We start from the raw sequence: 24,375 nt of genomic DNA, 5'->3' as shown, positions 1-24,375 counted from the left end.
AAGGTGTCTATAGGACAGGGGAGATTTTGAATTTCTGCAGACACTTGTGGACACTGGACACTTTTGGATTGTGTGAGGCCCACTGATATCTGAGCACTATGTCACAGGCTCGATGGCACAGGTGTGAAAAATGTCACTAGAGGATAGCGGAGATTTTGAATTTCTGCACACACTAGTGGACAGTGGACACTTTTGGATTGTGTGAGGCCCACTGAATATCAGAGCGCTATGTCACAGGCTCGATGGCACAGGTGTGAAAAAAGTGACTACAGGATAAGGGAGATTTTGAATTTCTGCAGACACTTGTGGACACTGGACACTTTTGGATTGTGTGAGGCCCACTGATATCTGAGCGCTATGTGACAGGCTCGATGGCACAGCTGTGACCAAAGTGACTAGAGGATAAGGGAGATTTTGAATCTCTGCACACACTTTTGGACACTGGACACTTTTGGATTGTGTGAGGCCCATTGAATATCTGAGCGCTATGTGACAGGCTCGATGGCACAGCTGTGACAAAAGTGACTAGAGGATAAGGGAGATTTTGAATCTCTGCACACACTTTTGGACACTGGATGGACACTTTTGGATTGTGTGAGGCCCACTGATATCTGAGCGCTATGTGACAGGCTCGATGGCACAGCTGTGACCAAAGTGACTAGAGGATAAGGGAGATTTTGAATCTCTGCACACATTTTTGGACACTGGACACTTTTGGATTGTGTGAGGCCCAATGAATATCTGAGCGCTATGTGACAGGCTCGATGGCACAGCTGTGACCAAAGTGACTAGAGGATAAGGGAGATTTTGAATCTCTGCACACACTTTTGGACACTGGACACTTTTGGATTGTGTGAGGCCCAATGAATATCTGAGTGCTATGTGACAGGCTCGATGGCACAGCTGTGACAAAAGTGACTAGAGGATAAGGGAGATTTTGAATCTCTGCACACACTTTTGGACACTGGATGGACACTTTTGGATTGTGTGAGGCCCACTGATATCTGAGCGCTATGTGACAGGCTCGATGGCACAGCTGTGACCAAAGTGACTAGAGGATAAGGGAGATTTTGAATCTCTGCACACACTTTTGGACACTGGACACTTTTGGATTGTGTGAGGCCCAATGAATATCTGAGCGCTATGTGACTGGCTCGATGGCACAGCTGTGACAAAAGTGACTAGAGGATAAGGGAGATTTTGAATCTCTGCACACACTTTTGGACACTGGATGGACACTTTTGGATTGTGTGAGGCCCACTGATATCTGAGCGCTATGTGACAGGCTCGATGGCACAGCTGTGACCAAAGTGACTAGAGGATAAGGGAGATTTTGAATCTCTGCACACACTTTTGGACACTGGACACTTTTGGATTGTGTGAGGCCCAATGAATATCTGAGCGCTATGTGACAGGCTCGATGGCACAGCTGTGACCAAAGTGACTAGAGGATAAGGGAGATTTTGAATCTCTGCACACACTTTTGGACACTGGACACTTTTGGATTGTGTGAGGCCCAATGAATATCTGAGCGCTATGTGACAGGCTCGATGGCACAGCTGTGACAAAAGTGACTAGAGGATAAGGGAGATTTTGAATCTCTGCACACACTTTTGGACACTGGACACTTTTGGATTGTGTGAGGCCCAATGAATATCTGAGCGCTATGTGACAGGCTCGATGGCACAGCTGTGACAAAAGTGACTAGAGGATAAGGGAGATTGGATTGCTTTTAAAAAAGCAGTTTGCGGAGCAGTGGGTAAACAGCAATGCAGGAATGTCAGGAAGCCTTAGAAGGCAGCCCAACAACCAACACCACTGATACACCACTATATAGCCTCCCCTTGCACTGCACACACAGTGACTGGTGTGTTGTGCAGGCCAAATTGCTAGCAGCAGAAGCAGTTTTTTTGTCTTCTCAGCAGGACAAAAAAAAAAAATTGGGATTGCTTTTAAAAAAGCAGTTTGCGGAGCAGTGGGTAAACAGCAATGCAGGAATGTCAGGAAGCCTTAGAAGGCAGCCCAACAACCAACACCACTGATACACCACTATATAGCCTCCCCTTGCACTGCACACACAGTGACTGGTGTGTTGTGCAGGCCAAATCGCTAGCAGCAGAAGCAGTTTTTTTGTCTTCTTCCCTGCCTAACGCTCTCCCTACAGAATCAGCAGCAACCTTTCCCTATACTAAGATCGGCAGAAGTAAGATGGCGATCGGTGTGCACGCCCTTTTATACCCCCTGTGACGCCCACCAAAGCAAGCCAATCACTTGCATGCCCTTCTGAAAGATGGTGGTGACCCGTTCCTATGTCATCACGTTGCCCACAGTGTCCGTGGATCCTGATTGGCTGAAAAAGAGCGCAAAACAAACTTTTGAAACGCGACTTTGGCGCGTAAGTCGCCGACCTCGTGGCCGACCTCATCCTAGGGTCGGGTTTCATTTCATGAAACCCGACTTTGCCAAAAGTCGGCGACTTTTGAATTTTTTCGACTCGTTTCGCTCAACTCTAGTTAAACGTGAGGTAAAAAGATCTTACTGGAAGATCCAGTTAGTTCAAGATGGAGAGGCTCTGGGGAAGCTAAAAAACTGTGTATAGCAGACCCCTGAGCGAAGTGCTAATAGAGAGAAAAGGGACGCCAGGGTCCTTGGTGGTCAGGAGCTGTATGTCCTGATCACCGAATCTGAAAGTACAGGGGATTGTAAATTCCTGTGCGACATTGAACACCTGAGGGCACGGCAGCAGATAAGGAGCCCGGGGCTGACGGTGAAAAGGATGGTACCCATGGAATAGGTTCACGCTGACAGCCGTACAGGTTAGTGAAATCATCAAGCAATTGAGGGACGCAGGTTAGTTATAAACAGCGGAGACCCACACACAAAGCACAGAAGGAACGTCATAAACCCCCACCTGGCAAGGTGGAACTCCTGAATGCCTCCAGGCGAGCCGGACTCATTCCATCACCTGTATGTGGTACTCCGAATTGCAACCAATTGCCATTAAAAGGTAAAGAAACTTCACCTCTCTCTGTCCTATCATTTCTCTGCACCCCAACGTTTACAGGCATTTTGACTATTAATCTAACATCTTTGCTCTGGGACTATTGCTCTACCTGTGGAGAGCTATTTTCACCTCAGCTGTGACACATCAACAGTCTCAGGGGAACAACACCGCAGCGCTGGTCACCTCTGACAAGAATACCACAGGTGGCGTCACATATTTAATCATCTATAAACTATATCTTCATTTTTTTTACCCTATCTAACAACATCTCCAACAACTTTTCCCCATTCCCTATTCTATTTTATTTTATTTAATGGACGCCCCAGGGCCACGGACCGGGTCGCCGCCGCCGTGACACCGTCCCCCGTTGAAGTCGACGGGCCTGGCACCGAGTACCCCACGGTTCTGCTCAGCATGGCAGCGTGCGTGAGAGAGTGCGCGCACTCGGGTGCTCCACTTACACAACCCACCTACACACTTCCACACACTGCACGTGTAATCACAGTCCCACATAGTATGCCACACAGTCTCACATCCACCACATCCTTCCCTCGGGCACACATCAGTACTGGTCAGACCTCGTCTCTTCTGAACCTGTTGTATAGGCAAAATATTGTGCAAGGACATCCATACAATATCCCTTTGTCTATTAGACATTGCGTGCGTTCCCAAACTCTTCCATGCAACTGAAACTTCATTCCCTCTCAAACCCACAATATTACATTCCACATCATTCTTACGTATTATTTTCATCACATTCTTAGCTATTCTAAAATCATTCATTGGCACATTCAGTAAATCATGCTTCTTCACAAATTTCTCAATCACCTCATACCAGACCGGACACTTGAAAGCAACAGGCACTCTGGCATCCCTCTTTGTCCAACATAAGCCATCTTGGATATGGAGCATAATGCTCGCCTCATGTCTGAGCCTGGCCTGTCCCAGTGACGCCATTTTGGTCTGAGTTCACAAGAATTACAGGCAGCTAACTGCTCCTACCCCACCCCCAGGGCCTGTAAGCATATTGAAGAAAGCAGGATTTAGTGCTCCAATGTTGAATAGCAAGGCCTTTTAGTATGATAATGAGATAAGGCCAAAACAAAACTTCAAAGCTTGAGTAGGAGCCACGCCAGCATGAGGCATGAAGGTGCCTAGGGGCTTCAATTAGAATATACCTGCCACCTGGTCACAGAAATACACATCCATTGTCTCTCCTAGCCACTTCGACTCCATCCTAGGATCATGGATTAGGAGCACACCTTTCGAGTTATAGACTCATAAAAAATATCCGCGTGACCCTGAGGAAATCGCACATCGGGCAGTGCGACTCCTGAGTCGGTGAGGGCTCTGGGACCTGAGATATAGAGATTGGCCCTCCACAGCGACCCAATGGGGCCACATTTGCTCTCCACACGACAGGCAAAACAAACTGCATTCACTGGTACCTCTCGTTTCCTGATCCGATCATCCTGGAGGAAGTTACCCCCTTTCTTAGATATTGGGAATAAGTTCTGCAGGGAGCTAAAGGGTGGAGATTATTAGCCCACCCTCTGGCACAGGGGGGAGGAACTCAGCATGCTTAAGAACTGGGAGCACATGGCAGACAGTCTCACTCACACAGAAGAACCAGATGATGATCTAAGAAGGAACTGGGGACAGACCTGCCAAGGGAGCAGAGGCCCGCGCTTTGGGGTCTGTCCGGCAACTATGATTCTTGTACCTGTGGACTGCAGAGCTCCCGGCATCCACATGCAACCCTACAACCTGGTAAATTGACCTCCAGCTTAATATCTAAGTCTTGTACCATTATTGTTATATTTTACTCTGACTGCAAATCCACTGTAATTCTGTTGTTTAGCTTACTGTATATTTCTGTAATTATCTAGTGCGCCCTTAAGGCAATTAAACCGTAAAATTAATCTTGGGCTGATGCTTTTACTCTAATTACGGATCTTAGAATACCCAGAGGGTAACAGTACATCCTCCCCGGCGGCCATTTGCTCTAGGTGCAGTTCCCTTACTGACCTGAGAGACAAAGGGGGCGCCGGAAAGCTGTGCCTGTGAAATTACGTCACATTGGTGATGTGGGAGGAACTGGTATTTCCTCCACATTGGTGTCAGAAGTGGGATCAGAGTAATAGTGTGACGTGGGAGGAACCGGTCTTTCCTCCACATTGGTGGCAGCAGTGGGATAGTGTGCGTGGGACCCCTACTCCCAGACACTAAAGACTATCAGTGGTAACTTTCACTGCTGGGGTCTTACGGTCAGCCCAGCACAAGATGGTCAGAGTGTAAATATAATAAGTTGTGTGCGAGGTCAGGGTTGCAGCTGTGTCAGTAACCAGAGGTTCCCAAGATGGCAGAAGGCACCAGGAGTAAGACAAAGTGGAGGCCAATGCTATGGTCTTTGAGGAGGTGGTGGAGGACAATACCAATGAAGGCGAGGGGGAGCTCAGCCAGGGCTCCCCAAGGAGCCAGACCCCCGTGCTCAGTCCCACAGTGGACTGTCCACCACCTGCCCGCCCCAGCCTGTCCAGATCGGAGGCCCTTTTCCAAGCGGCTATGGCACAGCTCGAGGCTGGTAACGCTGCCGCCCATGACAGATTCCTGGTGGCGGCAGAGAAAGCAGCAGAACGTGAGCATGCAGAACGTGTGTTGCAGGCTGCAGAATGCCGTGAAGCTGCGGAGTGCCAGCACCGACTGGAGATGGCTCAGCACGGGCTCCCGCTGGATGCTCCAGCCCCACTGGGGACCAAGGCTTCCAAGGTCCGGGCGGAGGACTTCCCCCTGCTTTAAAAGGATGGAGACCACCTGGATTCCTTTCTGCTGGCCTTTGAGAGAACCTGCCTCCAACACCATCTGGCGCTGGATCAGTGGGCAAGGTACCTGACCCCCCGTCTGAGGGGTAAGTCCCTGGAAGTTTTGGGGGATTTACCTGCCGGGGAGGAGCAGGACTACAACAGCATCAAGCAGGCCCTGATCCAGCACTACAACCTCACCCCGGAGTCGTACCGCAGGAAGTTCCGGAGCCTGCAGCGGGGCTCAAAGGACACCTGGACCGACCACATGTGGGCACTACTGAGAGCTGCGGGGCACTGAACCTTGGGTCTAGAGCTCACCACCCACCAGGAGGTCTAGAAACTGTTCATCACAGAGCAGTTCTTGTGGAACTGCCCAGAGGACCTCCAGCAGTTCCTCCATGACCGGAAACCAAAGGGGGCTTCTGCTACAGCTGCCCTGGCAGACGAGTATGCCAACAACAGGACGTCTGAGCCAAAGAAGCCTGCCAGCAGTATCTGGAGAGGGGGTAAGCCCAATCCTGCCCCTGTCCCCCCAGCCCCCAGAGTGCAAGGGGTATACCCCCTGCTGCCCTCTCCAGGCCAGGAGCAGAACCCAGACGTTGTCATCATTGCAACCAGCCGGGACACTTTAAGGCTGCATGTCCCCAGAGCCAGAAGGCCCCATCCCTGTCCCAGAAACCGTCCACTGTTTTGTGTGTGGGAGGGGGTGGTGGGAGGTCCCTGGACAATTACCAACCCGTCACCATCGGCCACTCAGTGGTCTGGGACTGCGGGACACAGGCGCTGAACGAACCCTGGTACGTCCTGAGGTGGTGTCCCCTCAAGACTTGGTGCCTGGGAAAACCCTTTCAGTCTCCGGAATTGGAGGAGTTGAACCGGCGCTTCCCATCACCAAGGTGTTTTTGGACTGGGGCGCTGGGAGGGGAATGCGGGAGGTGGGAGTAACGCCAAATATTCCTGCCAATGTGTTGCTTGGGACCAATTTGGGGCGGCTAGTGTCTCAGTATGTGGCCACTGAACCCCCAAGTCCGGCTCCCCAAGAATGTCATGACTCTACTGTGAATGCTAATGTTAATGTGTTGAATGTGCCTCCAACAGTGGAGGAGGGAGTGAAACCTGATGGTAAGCCATGCACTGACACTACACACACAGGGCCCACAGTGAGAACAGGTGAGAAGACTGCAGGGCAGAGCTCAGAGGTGGAGGGAGGGGCTGCTATGGGCAGTGTAGGGCCCCTAAGTGAATCCAGCCTGCTGAGTCTAGGGCCTCTGCAGAAAGAGGAACAGGCCATGGGGGGAGGGGGCGTCTCGGGAGAGGAGCCACCAGGTAAGACTCCAGGGCAGGAGTTCCCCGCATCCGGGATGTCAGGAGGCCAGGGAAGTCTGCCTGACCCGGCGACTTGGTCGGGGGCCGAGGGGAAGCAGGTGCTACCTGTGGTCTCAGCGGTCGTGGCCGCTGTTACCAGGAGTAGGAGCGCCGGAGTCCAAGGAGCCTCACGGAAGTCCGACGGTTTCCCCCCCTCTCCGACCAAGTGGCTGCCGAGTCAGACAGCGGCCAAGAGACAGATCCCGGGGAGCTGACAGAGGATGTGGCAGTTTCGTCAATTCTTGCCACATCGTGTCAGGGATTTCAGGCAGCGTTGGAAGCTGATGCTAGCCTGAAAGCTCTCAAGGAGCAGGTGGCACAGGCTCCCCTGGAGTCTGACCGCAAGCGAGTGGTCTGGGACAAGGGACGGCTGTACCGGGTAACAGTCCAGCAGGGTTCACCGGAGGCGTGGCCCAAGGACCGACAGTTAGTGGTACCTTATCCGTTCAGGGCGGAATTGTTGCGCTTCACACACTAGATTCCCATGGCCAGACACCTAGGGATCACTAAAACCAGGGCCAGGCTAGCTCAGCATTTCTACTGGCCAGGAATGAGGACCGAGGTGATTGCCTACTGCCGTTCGTGTGACACCTGTCAGAGGGTGGGGAAGGTGGGGCGGCACCCCAAAGCCCCTCTGGTAACCCTGCCCATCATCAAAGAGCCTTTCTCAAGGGGGGCTGTGGATCTCATTGGACCTCTGTCCACTCCCAGCCGCTCCGGGAAATGCTTCATACTAACGGTAGTGGACTATGCCACCCGGTACCTGGAGGCGGTAGCTTTGTCGTCCATTCGGGCCGACAAAGTGGCCACTGCCATACTGGATATTTTCTCCAGAGTGGGGTTTCCCCAGGAAATGCTCACCGACTGAGGGACCCAGTTCATGTCGCAGCTGATGGAGTCTCTCTGTAAGCAGATACAGGTGCAACATCTGGTAGCCAGCCCGTACCACCCACAGACCAATGGCCTGTGTAAGCAGTTCAATGGCACCTTAAAGCAGATGCTGAAGATGTTGGTAGACTCCCACGGGAGAGACTGGGTGCGGTATCTCCCACACCTGCTGTTTGCCTACCGGGAGGTCCCACAGGCCTCAACAGGGTTCTCCCCCTTTGAGCTCCTGTATGGGCGATGTGTACGGGGGCCCCTTGCTCTGGTGAAGGAAGCATGGGAAGGGGATTTGGCCACCCCTGGAGTGTCGGTCATTGAGTATGTCGTGCGCTTCCGGTACAGAATGATGGCCTTGACATGGCTGGTGCATGACAATATGGCCCAAGCCCAGGCTGACCAGAAGCGGTGGTACGACCAGAATGCTTGTGAGCGGACCTACGAGGTGGGTCAAAAGGTGTGGGTACTGGTCCCCATACCTCAAAACAAGCTTCAGGCGGCCTGGGAGGGTCCATACCTCGTGCACCAGCGGCTCAACGCTGTCACCTATCTGGTCACCCTGGACCACGCCCATTGAAGGAGGAAGGCCTTCCACATGAACATGATGAAGGCCCATCATGAGCGGGAGACTTGTGCCCACCTAGTGTGCAACCTTCCCATGGAAGGAGAGGTAGAAACCCTCCTGGATCTGCTCACCCAAGCCAAGGCGGGTGGATCCATCGAGGATGTGGGGGTTGGCCACCAGCTCTCAGAGGGCCAACGTTCCCAGCTGGGGTTCACCCTACACCCCTTTCGGGAGCTGTTCAGCAGCCTGCCAGGAAGGACTGAGACAGTCATCCATGACGTGGACACTGGCAATCAACCCCCCGATCCGGTGTTCAGCATATCGGGTCTCTCTTGAGGTGCAGCAGCACATGCGCCAAGAGATAGACGAGATGCTGAAGCTGGGGGTGATCCAATTGTCCAACAGCGTGTGGGCTTCACCTGTAGTCCTCATTAGAGTTGAGCGAAACGGGTCGGTCAATTTCAAAAGTCGCCGACTTTTGGAAAAGTCGGGTTTCATGAAACGAAACCCGACCCTAGGATGAGGTCGGCCACGAGGTCGGCGACTTACGCGCCAAAGTCGCGTTTCAAAAGTTTGTTTTGCGCTCTTTTTCAGCCAATCAGGATCCACGGACACTGTGGGCAACGTGATGACATAGGCACGGGTCACCACCATCTTTCAGAAGGGCATGCAAGTGATTGGCTTGCTTTGGTGGGCGTCACAGGGGGTATAAAAGGGCGTGCACGCCGACCGCCATCTTACTTCTGCCGATCTTAGCATAGGGAGAGGTTGCTGCTGATTTTGTAGGGAGAGCGTTAGGCAGGGAAGAAGAAAAAAAATCTGCTTCTGCTGCTAGCGATTGTGCCAGTACAACACACCAGTCACTGTGTGTGCAGTGCAAGGGGAGGCTATATTGTGGTGTATCAGTGGTGTTGGTTGTTGGGCTGCCTTCTAAGGCTTCCTGACAGCTGCATTGCTGTTTACCCACTGCTCTGCAAACTGCTTTTTTAAAAGCAATCCCAATTTTTTTTTTTTGTCCTGCTGAGGTACTGAGCTGCAAACTGCTTTTTTAAAAGCAATCCCAATTTTTTTTTTTTGTCCTGCTGAGGTACTGAGCGTGCATTTTTTCACACCATACAGCGGTGTACGCTCCTCACACAGTACCGTGTAACGGCTGTTATCACAGCCACAGTGAAGCTATCTGTGTCACTCTGTGAGAATAAGTCGAGGACATGTTCCGTTCTTACAGACCTGCACTCTAGGGAGATTCCTACTCTGCCCAATTCTACATACACCTTGTAGTTTGTGATACACTAGCCAATTTCTGCCTGTGACATAGCTCTGTGATATTCAGTGGGCCTCACACAATCCAAAAGTGCCCAGTGTCCACAAGTGTCTGCAGAAATTCAAAATCTCCCTTATCCTCTAGTCACTTTGGTCACAGCTGTGCCATCGAGCCTGTGACATAGCGCTCAGATATTCAGTGGGCCTCATACAATCCAAAAGTGTCCAGTGTCCACAAGTGTCTGCAGAAATTCAAAATCTCACTTATCCTCTAGTCACTTTGGTCACAGCTGTGCCATCGAGCCTGTGACATAGCGCTCAGATATTCAGTGGGCCTCACACAATCCAAAAGTGTCCAGTGTCCACAAGTGTCTGCAGAAATTCAAAATCTCTCTTATCCTCTAGTCACTTTGGTCACAGCTGTACCATCGAGCCTGTGACATAGCGCTCAGATATTCAGTGGGCCTCACAAAATCCAAAAGTGTCCAGTGTCCACAAGTGTCTGCAGAAATTCAAAATCTCCCTTATCCTCTAGTCACTTTGGTCACAGCTGTGCCATCGAGCCTGTGACATAGCGCTCAGATATTCAGTGGGCCTCACACAATCCAAAAGTGTCCAGTGTCTGCAGAAATTCAAAATCTCACTTATCCTCTAGTCACTTTGGTCACAGCTGTGCCATCGAGCCTGTGACATAGCGCTCAGATATTCAGTGGGCCTCACACAATCCAAAAGTGTCCAGTGTCCAGTAGTGTGAGCAGAAATTCAAAATCTCCCCTGTCCTATAGACACCTTGTACCTTGTTTTACATTACTATATAGTTTGTTGGATTTTGTCTACATTTCTACCAAAAATGAGGAAGGCTGGTGGAAGAGGCCGTGGCATTGGGCGGGGGTTGGCAGGTGGTAATGATGGTGTTGGTGGTGGATCTGATGGTAGTGGCAAGAGCAAAATAGGACCGAATGCAGGAGGTGTTGAGCCTGCGTCATCGTCTGGCTCCATAAGTCTTCGAAGGCTTAGTTTTCTAGGAGTTGGCAAACCGCTTTTAAAGCCAGAGCATCAGGAAAAAGTTTTGTCTTACATTGCTGACTCAGCCTCCAGCTCTATCGCCTCCTCTTGTTCAGTTGTAAAAAGTAAAAGCACTGAGTCATCATTGGAGGCTCATGTTCATGAACCACACCTTTCCTTGTGTCCTTCACCCCAACCAAGATTGAAGGATGACGCAGGCCATACTACTGATTACTCCATGGAGCTGTTTTCACATACCATGCCTGGATTATCAAGTGAAATGGTGAATTACCCAGGCCAAGATGACATCGACATCGCAACAGCTGTTATCTGTCAGGCCCGGAGCACTCCAAAGACAGGTTCCAAAATTCATAAGAGTTGCTGGACAGCTTGTCCAGAGGGTCAAAAGATCACAGCGTGCTAGGCCGTAAAATGTCTGCCAAAGTAGGAAGAGTGCAGTGTGGCACTTTTTTGAACAAAATCCTCATGATCAGGCCAAGGTTATCTGTAAGAAGTGCGCAAAGACCTTTAGCCGAGGGAAAAATCTGAAAAATTTGAATACCAGTTGCATGCTTAGACATTTAACCAGCATGCACTTGCAAGCGTGGACACAACACCAAACCTCAAGTGCCACATGTGCAACTGATCACAACGAAGGTAGTCAGCAATGCTACATTGTTTCCCCCACTGTAAGCCCACCGGTTAGCACAGCAGCAAATGTTGAGGTGTCGTTGCAAGGCCACAGCAGTCAGGGAATCCCACTGTTATATCAACGAAAGACTGATTCTAGGCCATCAGAAAGAACACCAACTCCATCACCATCATCAACCCTCTCTCAGTCCATCCTGTCCACCGCTACTTCCACCATATGCAGCTCTCAAGTCCAGCTCACCCTCCCAGACACTATGAGTAGGTCAAGAAAGTACTCAGTCTCTCATCCGCGTACACTGGGTTTGAACGCCCACATTGCCAAACTAATCTCGTTTGAGATGGTGCCCTTTCGGTTGGTGGAAAGCGCAGCTTTCCGGGAACTCATGGCCTATGCAGTACCACGCTATGACCTACCCAGTCGCCACTTCTTCTCTCGCAAAGCCATCCCAGCCCTCCACCATCATGTGAAAGACCGCATTGTCCATGCACTCAAGCAGTCAGTGAGCGGAAAGGTGCACCTCACAACTGATGCATGGTCCAGTCGGCATGGCCAGGGCCGTTAAGTGTCCATCACTGCGCACTGGGTTAATGTGGTGGATGCAGGGTCCACAGGGGACAGCGGTGTTGGCACAGTGCTGCCTAGCCCACGGTATGGGAAACAGTTGGCTGTAGGCGTTCGACCCTCCTCCTCCTCCTCCAGAAGCGAAAGCTCGTCCACAGAGCGCAGTCATACGAGCACTCCATCTGCAACTGCCACTGTTGCACACGAGGTGTCCCCCTATCGAGCAGCTAGTGGAAAGCGTCAGCAGGCTGTGTTGCAGATGATGTGTTTGGGCGACAGACACACCGCCGAGGTGCTGGCCGAGTACTTGAAGCGACAAACTGAGTCATGGCTGGGCAGTGTACATCTTGAGGCAGGCAAGGTAGTTAGTGATAACGGCCGTAATTTTGTGGCAGCCATAGCCCTTTCAAAACTCAGCCACATACCTTGCTTGGCTCACACCTTGAACCTGGTGGTGCAGTGCTTCCTCAAAAATTATCCGGAGTTAACAGCCCTGCTCCAGAAGGTGCGAAGACTGTGCGCGCACATCCGCCGGTCGCCTGTACACTCCGTTCGTATGCAAAAGCTGCAGCGATTGCTCCACATTCCCAACCACCGCCTCATTATCGACATTGCAACAAGGTGGAACTCCACCCTGCACATGGTGGAGCGGCTGTGCGAGCAGAGGCAGGCCATAATACATTTGTGGGAGGATACACGGCCAGGCACTTTGAGAGCAGACATGGAGTTGACAGGTGTGCAGTGGTCAAAGCTGAAAGACCTCTGTAAAGTCCTTCAGTGTTTTGAGGAATGCACACGGCTGGTAAGCGCAGACGACGCCATCCTAAGCATGAGCATTCCACTTATGCGTCTGCTCATGCAAACTTTGACGCACCTTAAGGAGCAGGCTTCTGCAGCCAATGTTGATTAGGAGGAAGAGGAGGAGGGAATCCTTGATGACATTCAGCCATTGTCTGCTCAGGGACCTCTCCTGGATGAGGTGGAGGAAGAAGAGGAGGAGGAGGAGGATGATGATGGGGATGATTACTTAGGGGAGGAGGATGCATCTCGTGGGGCAAGTGAAAATGTTGGCGTGGCAAGGTCTGGTACAGGGTTTGTGCGTGACTGGAGGGATGTGGATTTGCCAGAAAGTGCTCCTCCAACCAGCACTCGCAGTGCATCATTGACACCGGGAACATTGGCCCACATGTCAGATTATGCCTTGCAGATCCTAAAAAGGGACCCCCGCATTGCCAAAATGATGAACGATGACGACTACTGGTTGGCCAGCATCCTGGATCCACGCTATAAAGGCAAATTACAAAACATCATGCCACAGGAGAACCTTGACCTAATATTGGCTATAAAACAAGCAACTCTGGTAAATCGGTTGCTTGAGGCATTCCCAGCACACAGCAGCGGTGATGGTTCTCACACGAGCCGTACGGGCCGGGGGCAGCTTGGCAGAGGTGTTCGTGGTGCACACAGCAGAAGTGGCATTGGAGACAGGGGTTTCATGACAATGTTGTGGACTGATTTTTCAAGTACCGCTCACACAACTGGTAATACTGCATCGATGGAAAGTGACAGGAGACAGCAGTTGTCAACTATGGTTACAAACTACTTTTCCTCCCATATCGATGTTCTCCCACACAGGTCATTCCCCTTTGACTATTGGGCCGCTAAACTGGACACCTGGCCTGAATTGGCACAATATGCCTTACAGGAGCTCGCTTGCCCAGCTGCAAATGTGCTATCGGAAAGAGTCTTCAGTGCAGCTGGATCAATCCTGACAGAAAAAAGGACCCGTCTGTCAACCCAAAATGTGTATGATCTAATCTTCATTAAAATGAACCATGCATGGGTTTCCAAGGATTTTGTCCCACCTTCCCCTGATGACGCATAGGGTGACAGAAAAATGGCTTGCTTTGGTCCACCTCTTCCTGGGACTTGACCTATTTCGCCTTTTGCATCAGCTGAATGTCCAACATCAACATATGCCACTTTCAAAAACTCCCTAACTGTGCTGCCTCCCCCCCCATGGCCGGGGTCACCACCTAGCGCACGACACCGTGCGAGTGCCGTTGCCCTGGACAGGTGGGTAGGCCGACTCTTGGGCGCGGGCACTGGCACAGGGTCCCTCATAGTGCAATCAAGTGTCTCTGACGGTGGTGGTGCACACCCGCCGTCAGACACACCGCCGTACTATGAGGGGCCCAGTGCCAGTACCGACGCTCACGAGTGGGCCCCCCTTGCTTGGGCAGGGCCCCAGCATTTGCAATTTACCTCTCCCTGCTCCTCCGCTGTGTAGTCTGGGTCGTCAAATCCATACTGTGCCTGACACCATTTGAGCCTGCCTCCTGATGTATAGACATATATTTTGAATGTGTACGCTATCCATACATGTTATCTGGGGATACGGTACCCTTTCTAACCTTTGTGCAATCACGTGCAATCCATACTGGGCCTAACACCATCTGAGCCTGCCTCCTAATGTATAGACATATATTTTGAATGTGTACGCTATCCATACATGTTATCTGGGGATACGGTACCCTTTCTAACCTTTGTGCAATCACGTGCAATCCATACTGGGCCTAACACCGTCTGAGCCTGCCTCCTGATGTATAGACATATATTTTGAATGTGTACGCTATCCATACATGTTATCTGGGGATACGGTACCCTTTCTAACCTTTGTGCAATCACGTGCAATCCATACTGGGCCTAACACCGTCTGAGCCTGCCTCCTGATGTATAGACATATATTTTGAATGTGTACGCTATCCATACATGTTATCTGGGGATACGGTACCCTTTCTAACCTTTGTGCAATCACGTGCAATCCATACTGGGCCTAACACCGTCTGAGCCTGCCTCCTGATGTATAGACATATATTTTGAATGTGTACGCTATCCATACATGTTATCTGGGGATACGGTACCCTTTCTAACCTTTGTGCAATCACGTGCAATCCATACTGGGCCTAACACCGTCTGAGCCTGCCTCCTGATGTATAGACATATATTTTGAATGTGTACGCTATCCATTCATGTTATCTGGGGATACGGTAGCCTTTCTAACCTTTGTGCAATCACGTGCAATCCATACTGGGCCTAACACCGTCTGAGCCTGCCTCCTGATGTATAGACATATATTTTGAATGTGTACGCTATCCATACATGTTATCTGGGGATACGGTACCCTTTCTAACCTTTGTGCAATCACGTGCAATCCATACTGGGCCTAACACCGTCTGAGCCTGCCTCCTGATGTATAGACATATATTTTGAATGTGTACGCTATCCATACATGTTATCTGGGGATACGGTACCCTTTCTAACCTTTGTGCAATCACGTGTAATCCATACTGGGCGTGAGAACGGCTGGCGAGCTGTTAAGCAAGCTACAGCACCTGTGGTTTGTACACGAAAGTTTTTCATTTTTTCAGGAATGACGGTTAGGCCTAATTCCGGAACTGCGGTTGACCTGCACTTACTGGGAAATCATTGTTCGCGGGTAATAATTGTAATCAGTGATCCCCATCACTAACGTTGTTCAGCGGGTTATCTGCACCTGTAAGCGACAAACGCTGGCCTTTTCAGTGTAGCGCACATGCAGCCACGGACATTTAAGGGCATGACAAACCAGTTATTGGCCAATCTCATGTGCCAGAGCCTCACGTGTCCCTCTAGTAAGCCGGACTCGGACCGCGGGGCATGACGGAGTCTCGTTCGTTAACGGAATTAAGCTTGCAATGTGTGCATCTGTTCTGTAGCTGGCATGGTTGAGGTTTCCCAGGTGGAGTCGAATTTAACCGTAGGCTCCACTCCTGGTGGTGCCCTTCTGGACATTCCTTTAAGGTTCAGCTTTGCAACCATACTGCCCACGTAAAACAAACACTTTGCCTTCATGAACGCTGTTTGGAGGGTCATGACTCGTGGGAATAACGCCGCCCAATCAGTTAACCAGCTAGAGAGATCGTTCGTTGCTCCCAAGCATGACATCACACTCCCTAGGAAGAAGGTAATGCCACTGTGGCGTCCGTACTCCTGGGGGCGACACAAGTGCACTGATGCCCAGCCACTTCTCGATGAATCTGCTGGTACATTGACCCAGACCACTACATTCCCCTCGCACGCTACACGGCCTGAATCTGACCCTGATGAAACTCAGGTTACCCTTCCCATATACAGTTCCATCTTACACGGTGACAAAGAGGAAGCTGCAGATGAAAGTGCAGGTTCGGCCCACCCGCCATCAGACACACCACCGTACTATCAGGGGCCCTGTGCCAGTGCCGTCGCCAATGAGCGGGCCCCCCCTGCTTGCTCAGGATCACAGCACTTGCAAAGTTGAAATAATGTGCAGTGAGATGGAAGATGGGGACGACGAGGAGTCCAGACAAGTACAGGGATTCCCTAGCGAGGAGACTTATTTGATTGTTTTCAATGTTGGGGCAGCAATTTTTGGGGAGCACTATACTCTGGAGAATGATAGATGGGGCCCACCATACACTGGAACATTCCAAAGGTGGACATCAGACACTGGAGCAGCATTTACAGGGCCCATTATACACTAGAGCATTAGAAATGGGGCCCATTATGTTTGGAGCATTATTTGGGCCCATAAGACAGTGGAGCTTCATCCATGGGGACCAACATATACTGTAGCATTATGTGGAGCTCATCATATACTGTTTCAAACATTATATGGGACCAATGATTCTGTATGGAGAAATAGATGGGCCTCGTCATGAGATGTAAAAAGTGAAGTATTTTTCATTGTACTATACCGCTATTTCTCTGCCGTATCGGAGCATGATGAGTTGTGGTATGTGTTAAAGGGGCGCTCTTTCGCCCAGGGCACATGAAAACCTGGAGCCAGCCCTCCCCCCCCACAACTGTAGCCAAATAACCCCCATTTTTCAGTGCGTAACTTGTATTATGAAGTTAATTAAGGTTGACAAGCTTAAGTAAGAAGAATTGATGCTTTTGGCATTCAAATGGGCACTGTTGGTGTGTTTCCTGTCCTCCTCTCACTGCCGACTTTTATTCCCCATTGACTTACATTGGGTTTTGTGTTTCGGGACAACCCCGACTTTTCCCTATAATTGGACGATCTTGCTCGACCCGACTTTTGGAAAAGTCGGGTTTCACGAAACGAAACGCGACCCTAAAAAACCAAAAGTGGCTCAACTCTAGTCCTCATCCCTAAAAAGGACCGAAATACGCGGTTCTGCGTGGACTACCGGGGGCTCAAAGCTGTGACGGTCACCGATGCGTACCCAATGCCGCGCATCGATGACCTGCTCGATCAGCTGGCCGGGGCTAAGTACTTGACCATCATCGATCTGAGCAGGGGGTATTGGCAGATTCCCCTGACCCCTGGGGCACGGGAATGCTCTGCCTTTATCACCCCATTCAGACTGTACGAGTCCACGGTGATGCCATTCGGCATGAAGAATGCCCCTGCCACTTTTCAGAGGATGGTCAACACGCTGCTCGAGGGACTGGAAGGGTATGCGACCACGTACCTGGATGACATTGTCATCTTCAGTCCCACCTGGGAGGATCACCTAGAGCACCTTGCGCAGCTGCTCGGGCGGATCCAGCGAGCAGGCTTGACCATTAAGCCGGAAAAATGCCAGCTGGGTATGAGTGAGGTCCACTACCTGGGACACCGGTTAGGTGGGGGAGCTCTGAAGCCAGAGCCCGGGAAGGAGGATGCCATCGCATCCTGGCCCACCCCCAGTACCAAGAAGCACGTGATGTCCTTCTTGGGGACTGCCGGGTACTATAGGAGGTTTGTTCCACACTATAGTGCCCTGGCCAAGCCCCTGAAGGACCTCACCAAGAAGAAGCTGCCCATCACAGTCTACTGTGAGACAGCTTTCCAGGCGCTCAAGACCACCCTTTCTAGCTCTCCTGTACTACTGTACGACTTCACGCGGCCGTTCGTAGTGCAGATGTTGTATTTTGGTGCGATAGATGATTTCTTTCCCTTTTTCATCCATAATATGCTTTAATTCACTCTTTGTCTCAGCCAGAAGATCAGACACATCCATCCCATTTTCTCCACACTTCCTTAGCCAGTCTAAACGCCTATTTAAATCTTTAAATCTACTCCGATAAATAACAGCTTTTTTATAGTCCCATTTTTTGAAGAATTTTTGGCAACACACCTTAACCCAGTCCCACCATTCCAGCACACACGCAAAATCCCTCTTACATACTCTCCACTCTTTATACTTTATTTTTAATTCATTCATCACTTCCTCATCTTCTAACAATCTTACATTCAGCTTCCAAACCCCACCCCCATACACAAGGTCATCAATTGCACTAAACACACCTCTCAAACACTCATGATCAGAAAAAGGTACAGCATTTTGTTCAAAATTCATACACAACATATTTTTGGAAAACAACATTTTATCTATCCTGGATGCAATACCACTCCTATCAGCATGGTACGTTGGCGGTGGTGGGATGCCAAATTTCAGAGCAGCAGCATCTAGAAGGGAAAAATCAGAAATAAGATTGGATAACTTTTTACCAGTTATGTCACAACTCCCTTCTGTGACGCAATTAAAGTCTCCAACTAAAATTGTAGTCATTTTGCCCGGAAGAAACTAACTTAATTTTTCCATAGAGCCAGATGCTCCTTTTTCCTGTCATGTCCTGATGGACAGTACACATTAATAATTCTAGCCCGCCACCCCCTATAGCTAACATGTGCAATTATACATCTACCCACCTCTACCACCATGTAGCTATCTAAACTAATCTCCCTTTTACCCATTAATATCCCTACACCATCATTCCTATTAACACATGAGCCAGACCATACATGCTGTCCGTAAGGCCAGTCCTTATCGCTTGGAGAGTCCACAATCCCACATTCCTGAAGACAAAAGATGTGAGCGATCGTTGTCAGGAGAGTAGACATTCTGAGGGTAACTACATTCACTCACCGGACTTAAACCAACTTCACCGGGGTCTGCCCAATCCGTTCTGGGCTTCTTACAGGAAGTTCCAGGTTCCTCATCCTCAGAGGACCTTGCAAGAGTGAAGTCACCTTGATCTCCACAACTGGCCAACTACTCCTCAGTAGCTAACCAAGATACACTGGGGGTATTGCCAAGAGTACCCTCCAACTTCCCCTCCCCACAGACATCAGACTTATGAGGGAGCTCACATTCAACATCAGCAAGTTCCAAAACTGCCACCTCTGGGCTGGGAGACTCCATTTGGGGCAGGGCCTCCTCATGTGCATCCATGATTTCAGGCTCCTCAATAAGATCCGGGTCTGAAACCTGTGGAATGTCAACTACAGCAGCAGGGGGCGAAGTTGCCCCACCTGAGACCTCAGCGTAAGACCTAGGACTGATCCTGGCCTTACAGTCCCGATACTTATGACCCTCCTCACCACAAGCATTACACATAACAGGATTTGTGCAGTCTCTTCCCATATGGCCAGAAGCATTGCAATTCCTGCAAGTTGGCATCTCCTTGCAACTATCCTGGGTATTTTTACACCTCCTGCAATACATCGGGGCATCTGGAAAGAACAAAAAAATCACTTTTTCCCAATTGAAAAATTAAGAGGGGTGTAATGGATGCCTCCTGAGCCTTGGGGATCCATCCCAAATCTCACAAAAAATTTGTACTTCCCGGTCCAGAGTCCTTCTCCATTCAGGACCCTGTTGTAGTACTGAACATAAAGCAATGTCTTTTCAAAAATAAAGTAATGTCCTCCAGGGAAACAAAAGGGTTGTGCATGAAAACTACAAGTGGGTTATCTCCCTTAGAGAACAGCACAGTAAATTTAAGACCTTCCAGCAATGGATTTGCAACTCCATTTTTCAGGGCAGTAAAAAAATTCTGGCAAGCTGCCATAGAAGATAGCACCAGTACATACCATACCTGCCTTCCCTCCTAAACTCCTGCAGGCATATTATATCGGACTTCCGAATCTTCAGGATTTCATAAAACACCATGTTGACCAAATATCCCACAGAAAAATGCAACTTCTTATCTTCAGCAATGTCAATCCTGAATCCATTTTTGATCCGGCTATCACCGGTCCCAGAGAATTGAAGTTGGACTCCCACTGTCCACAGCTCCAAGGATCTCCTCCCTGAAACCTCCTGGCTATCTCCCAAAAGCAGCGACCGGCTTAAGCCACTGAAGTGGCGATGCTGGAAGGCCAAGAGACAGCACTCAAGTTGTTCAGGAAACTTTGCCCTTCGTCAGTGCAAAGTGTGAGATCTGGTCTGGCTGTGTGAGAGACGTCTGACAGATATCCCAGAAGTATCATTCCTCCTTGCGGAGAATGACATGAGGAGTTGACATTGACTTTTAGGATTGCTACTTCCAATAGGTGGCACTAGAGTTCTAGTCCTCTTCTTCTCTGAAGAGACGATTTGCATATTTCCCAGAGGAGCATTGCGGTTTTAAGTCTCCTCATCTCAGCATGCTTAGCATGTCCTTCTCCGCAAGGAGAAATGATACTTCTTGGATATAATGTAAATATGAAAATGTGTTAGCACTAGCCATACCAATGGGAAAATATTATTGTCACAGAGAAGACATTTGTGCCCCCCATACCTGCATGCTTATTACGATCTGTTTGAAGATTTGGGTTCATTTGCATAAGCAGATAGCAAAAGGTTAGGATTTGTTTCAGAGCCTGGACTCACCAGTGAATCTAGTTCAAACTTGGCATTATCATGCTACGTGAAAAAATGTATTTCGATAAGCCAGGCCATGCCAGTCTAGCTGCTAAGTCTTTGTTACGCTTCCTCTGCACTGTCAAGAGAAACAACCATGTCTTCACAAGTGACTGCTACTTCTCCCGACCTGTCAACTTTGGACGATCATTATGGAAATAATCCTGTGTCGTGATTATTAATTTGGCTGGAACGCTGTTGTCAGTTTTACAATAATCCATCTGCTCTTTAACTGAACATACAAGTATCATGAAAACATGCAAATCAGAGTACAGCTCGCGGTAAATGAGTGCACTGTAATAATGACTAGGGAAATAAACAATTGAATAATGTACACACTTTACAATATCCCCCTCTGCTTTTGAGGAACCCCAATTTCTTACTCTATTAGACAGTCTTAGGGTAAGTTCAAACTAAATGTTTTTTCAGTGTTTTTTTTCTGCAGAAAAACGTGATCTCTTGGCAGGAAAGAAGCTGCAGAAAAAATAGCATGTTCTCCTTGGTTTTTCTTGCATTTGTTTGCAGTGTTTTTGTTCTTTGTGTTTTTTTGCTGCTGTTTTAACATGCTAGATTTGTCACTTGTGCATGCTGATAACGTTTAGTGTTGACAAAAAATGTCATATTCTATAAAACCAAGTTTTGGCACAAAAAAGCACAGCAAATGATGACACATGCATTTTTGGTGCATTTTTTCAGCGTTTTTCACCACCCATTCATTCATTTTAATGGGTGAAGAACACTGAAAAAACTCTGAAAGAAGTGACATGCTCAGTTGTGCAAAAAAACATGCAAAGCACAAAATCTTGATGACAAAAAAGCCAAGCTGTGTGCATGAAATTTCTGAAATCTCACAGACTTTGCTGGTACTGTAGAATGCAGCTGAAAATTTCCATAAAAAATGCAGTAAAAAAACGCTACAAACCCACCTAGTGTGAACTTAGCCTTAATATACAGTTAGACGCAGAGGCATGTTTAAAATTACCAGTTCCTCTATATCAGACCTTCCTGGAAACTGAGAGTACTTACTGATCTCAAATAGATATCTCATATATATAGACAAGTGGGAGGAGTTATATATCTATACGGCCAGCAAATTACGCACAGGCCTAGCCCTATGGCATCAGTTTATCGATTACTTTTTCTGGATGGAATGGCTCACAATCGGATTTAAATTAATTTATTATTGGTCTAAATGTCAACACCTTTGGTTTAGAATTTACCCCTACTACAAGCACTAATAATATCAATTTTTTAGATGTCAATATTTTTGTGGATTCCAATCGTCTACGTACTAAATGTTTTCAAAAAGAAGTTGACTCAAATAGCTTTATCCACACAACAACTGCTCAAAAATTGAGGACTTTAACAGGGAAGCTGGTCAACTAACTCAGCAATTCCTTGAAAAAGGTTATACCAGATCTTTATTGGAGAAAGCGAAAAATGAAGTGGAATCATCATCCAGAAGTCCCCTAATCCATAAACTAATAGTATCCAATATTATGCCCACTAATCTTGAAAATTGTCTCTTCAGAGAGGAAGAGGACTAGAACTCTAGTGCCACCTACTGGAAGTAGCAATCCTAAAAATCATTGCCGACCCTTTAACAAGCCTTGTTACATGACTTAGGATAAAAGCCAAAACTCCAAAACTAGAATCTCAATTTGCAGACACTGAGTTTCGGGGTACTGCCCCTCGTCAGTGCAAAGTGTGAGATCTGGTTTGGCTGTGTGAGAGGCGTCTGACTGATATCCAAGAAAAATTGTTTCTCCTTGCAGAGAATGACATGCTAAGCATGCCGAGATGAGTAGATTTAAAGCCGTAATGCTCCTCTGGGAAATATGCAAATTGTCTCTTCAGAGAAGAAGAGGACTAGAACTCTAGTGCCACCTATTGGAAGTAGCAATCCTAAAAGTCAATGTCGACCCTTTAACAAGCCTTGTTACATGACTTAGGATAAAAGCCAAAACTAGAATCTCAATTTGCAGACACTGTGTTTCGGGGTACTGCCCCTCGTCAGTGCAAAGTGTGAGATCTGGTTTGGCTGTGTGAGAGGGGTCTGACTGATATCCAAGAAGTATCATTTCTCCTAGCGGAGAATGACATGCTAAGCATGCTGAGATGAGTAGACTTAAAGCCGCAATGCTCCTCCGGGAAATATGCAAATTGTCTCTTCAGAGAGGAAGAGGACTAAAACTCTAGTGCCACTTATTGGAAGTTGCAATCCTAAAAGTCAATATCGACCCTTTAACAAGCCTTGTTACATGACTTAGGATAAAAGCCAAAACCAGAATCTCAATTTGCAGACACTGTGTTTCGGGGTGCTAATGTTGAGGAACAGATTAAGCAACTGGCATTTGTTACGCAATATCATGCAGGATATAAACAATTTACTCAGATCATTCGGAAACACTGGCCGATTCTACAAGGAGACAAAGTAATAGGGGAGCATCTTCCTACTCACAAAAAATTTGTATACAGGCGATTACAGTCATTTGGTAATCTTATTGCCCCCTACCACCAAAATGATGAGTGATATGTCAACTCACTGTCTGAGACCACCAAGTGAGACTGATTCAGGTTTCAATCCATGTGGGAGATGTTACTGTTTCCTCAATACCTCTTTTAAAACCTAACCTAATTAACCCCTTCACTACCAAGGGTGGTTTGCACGTTAACTCCCCGGCCAATTTTTACAATTCTGACCACTGTCCTTTTATGAGGCCATAACTCTGGAACGCTTCCATGGATCCTGGTGATTCTGACATTGTTTTCTCATGACATATTGTACTTCATGTTAGTGGTAAAATTTCATTCATATAACTTGCGTTTATTTGTGAAAAAAACTGAAATTTGCCGAAAATGTTGAAAATTTTGCAATTTTCCAAATTTGAATTGTTATGCCCCTAAATCACAGAGATATGGCACACAAAAAACTTAATAATTAACATTTCCCACATGTTTACTTTACATCAGCACAATTTTGGAACCAAAATTTTTTTTTTGTTAGGAAGTTATAAGGGTTAAAAGTTGACCAGCGATTTCTCATTTTTGCAACACCATTTTATTTTTACGGACCACATCACATTTGAAGTCACTTTGAAGGGTCTATATGATAGAAAATACCCAAAAGTGACACCATTCTAAAAACTGCACCCCTTAAGGTGCTCAAAACCACATTCAAGGAGTTTAGTAACCCTTCAGGTGCTTCACAGGAATTTTTTGAATATTTAAAAAAATGAACATTGAACTTTTTTTCACAAAAAAAATACTTCAGGTTCAATTTTTTTTATTTTACCAAGGGTAACAGGAGAAATTGGACTGCAAAATTTATTGTGCAATTTGTCCTGAGTACGCTGTTACCTGATATGTGGGGGGAACCACTGTTTCGGCGCATGGCAGAGCTCAGAAGGGAAGGAGCGCCATTTGACTTTTACAATGCAAAATTGGCTGAAATTCAGATCGGACGCCATGTCACGTTTGGAGAGCCCCTGATGTACCTAAACAGTGGAAACCCCCCACAAGTGACCCCATTTTGGAAACTAGATCCTCAAGGAACTTAT

This window comes from Dendrobates tinctorius, unplaced genomic scaffold (genome assembly GCF_039654945.1).
Source record: "Dendrobates tinctorius isolate UK_male_01 unplaced genomic scaffold, ASM3965494v1 ptg000022l, whole genome shotgun sequence".
Lineage (NCBI taxonomy): Eukaryota > Metazoa > Chordata > Amphibia > Anura > Dendrobatidae > Dendrobates > Dendrobates tinctorius.
Note: the sequence above shows the minus strand (reverse complement) of the source record.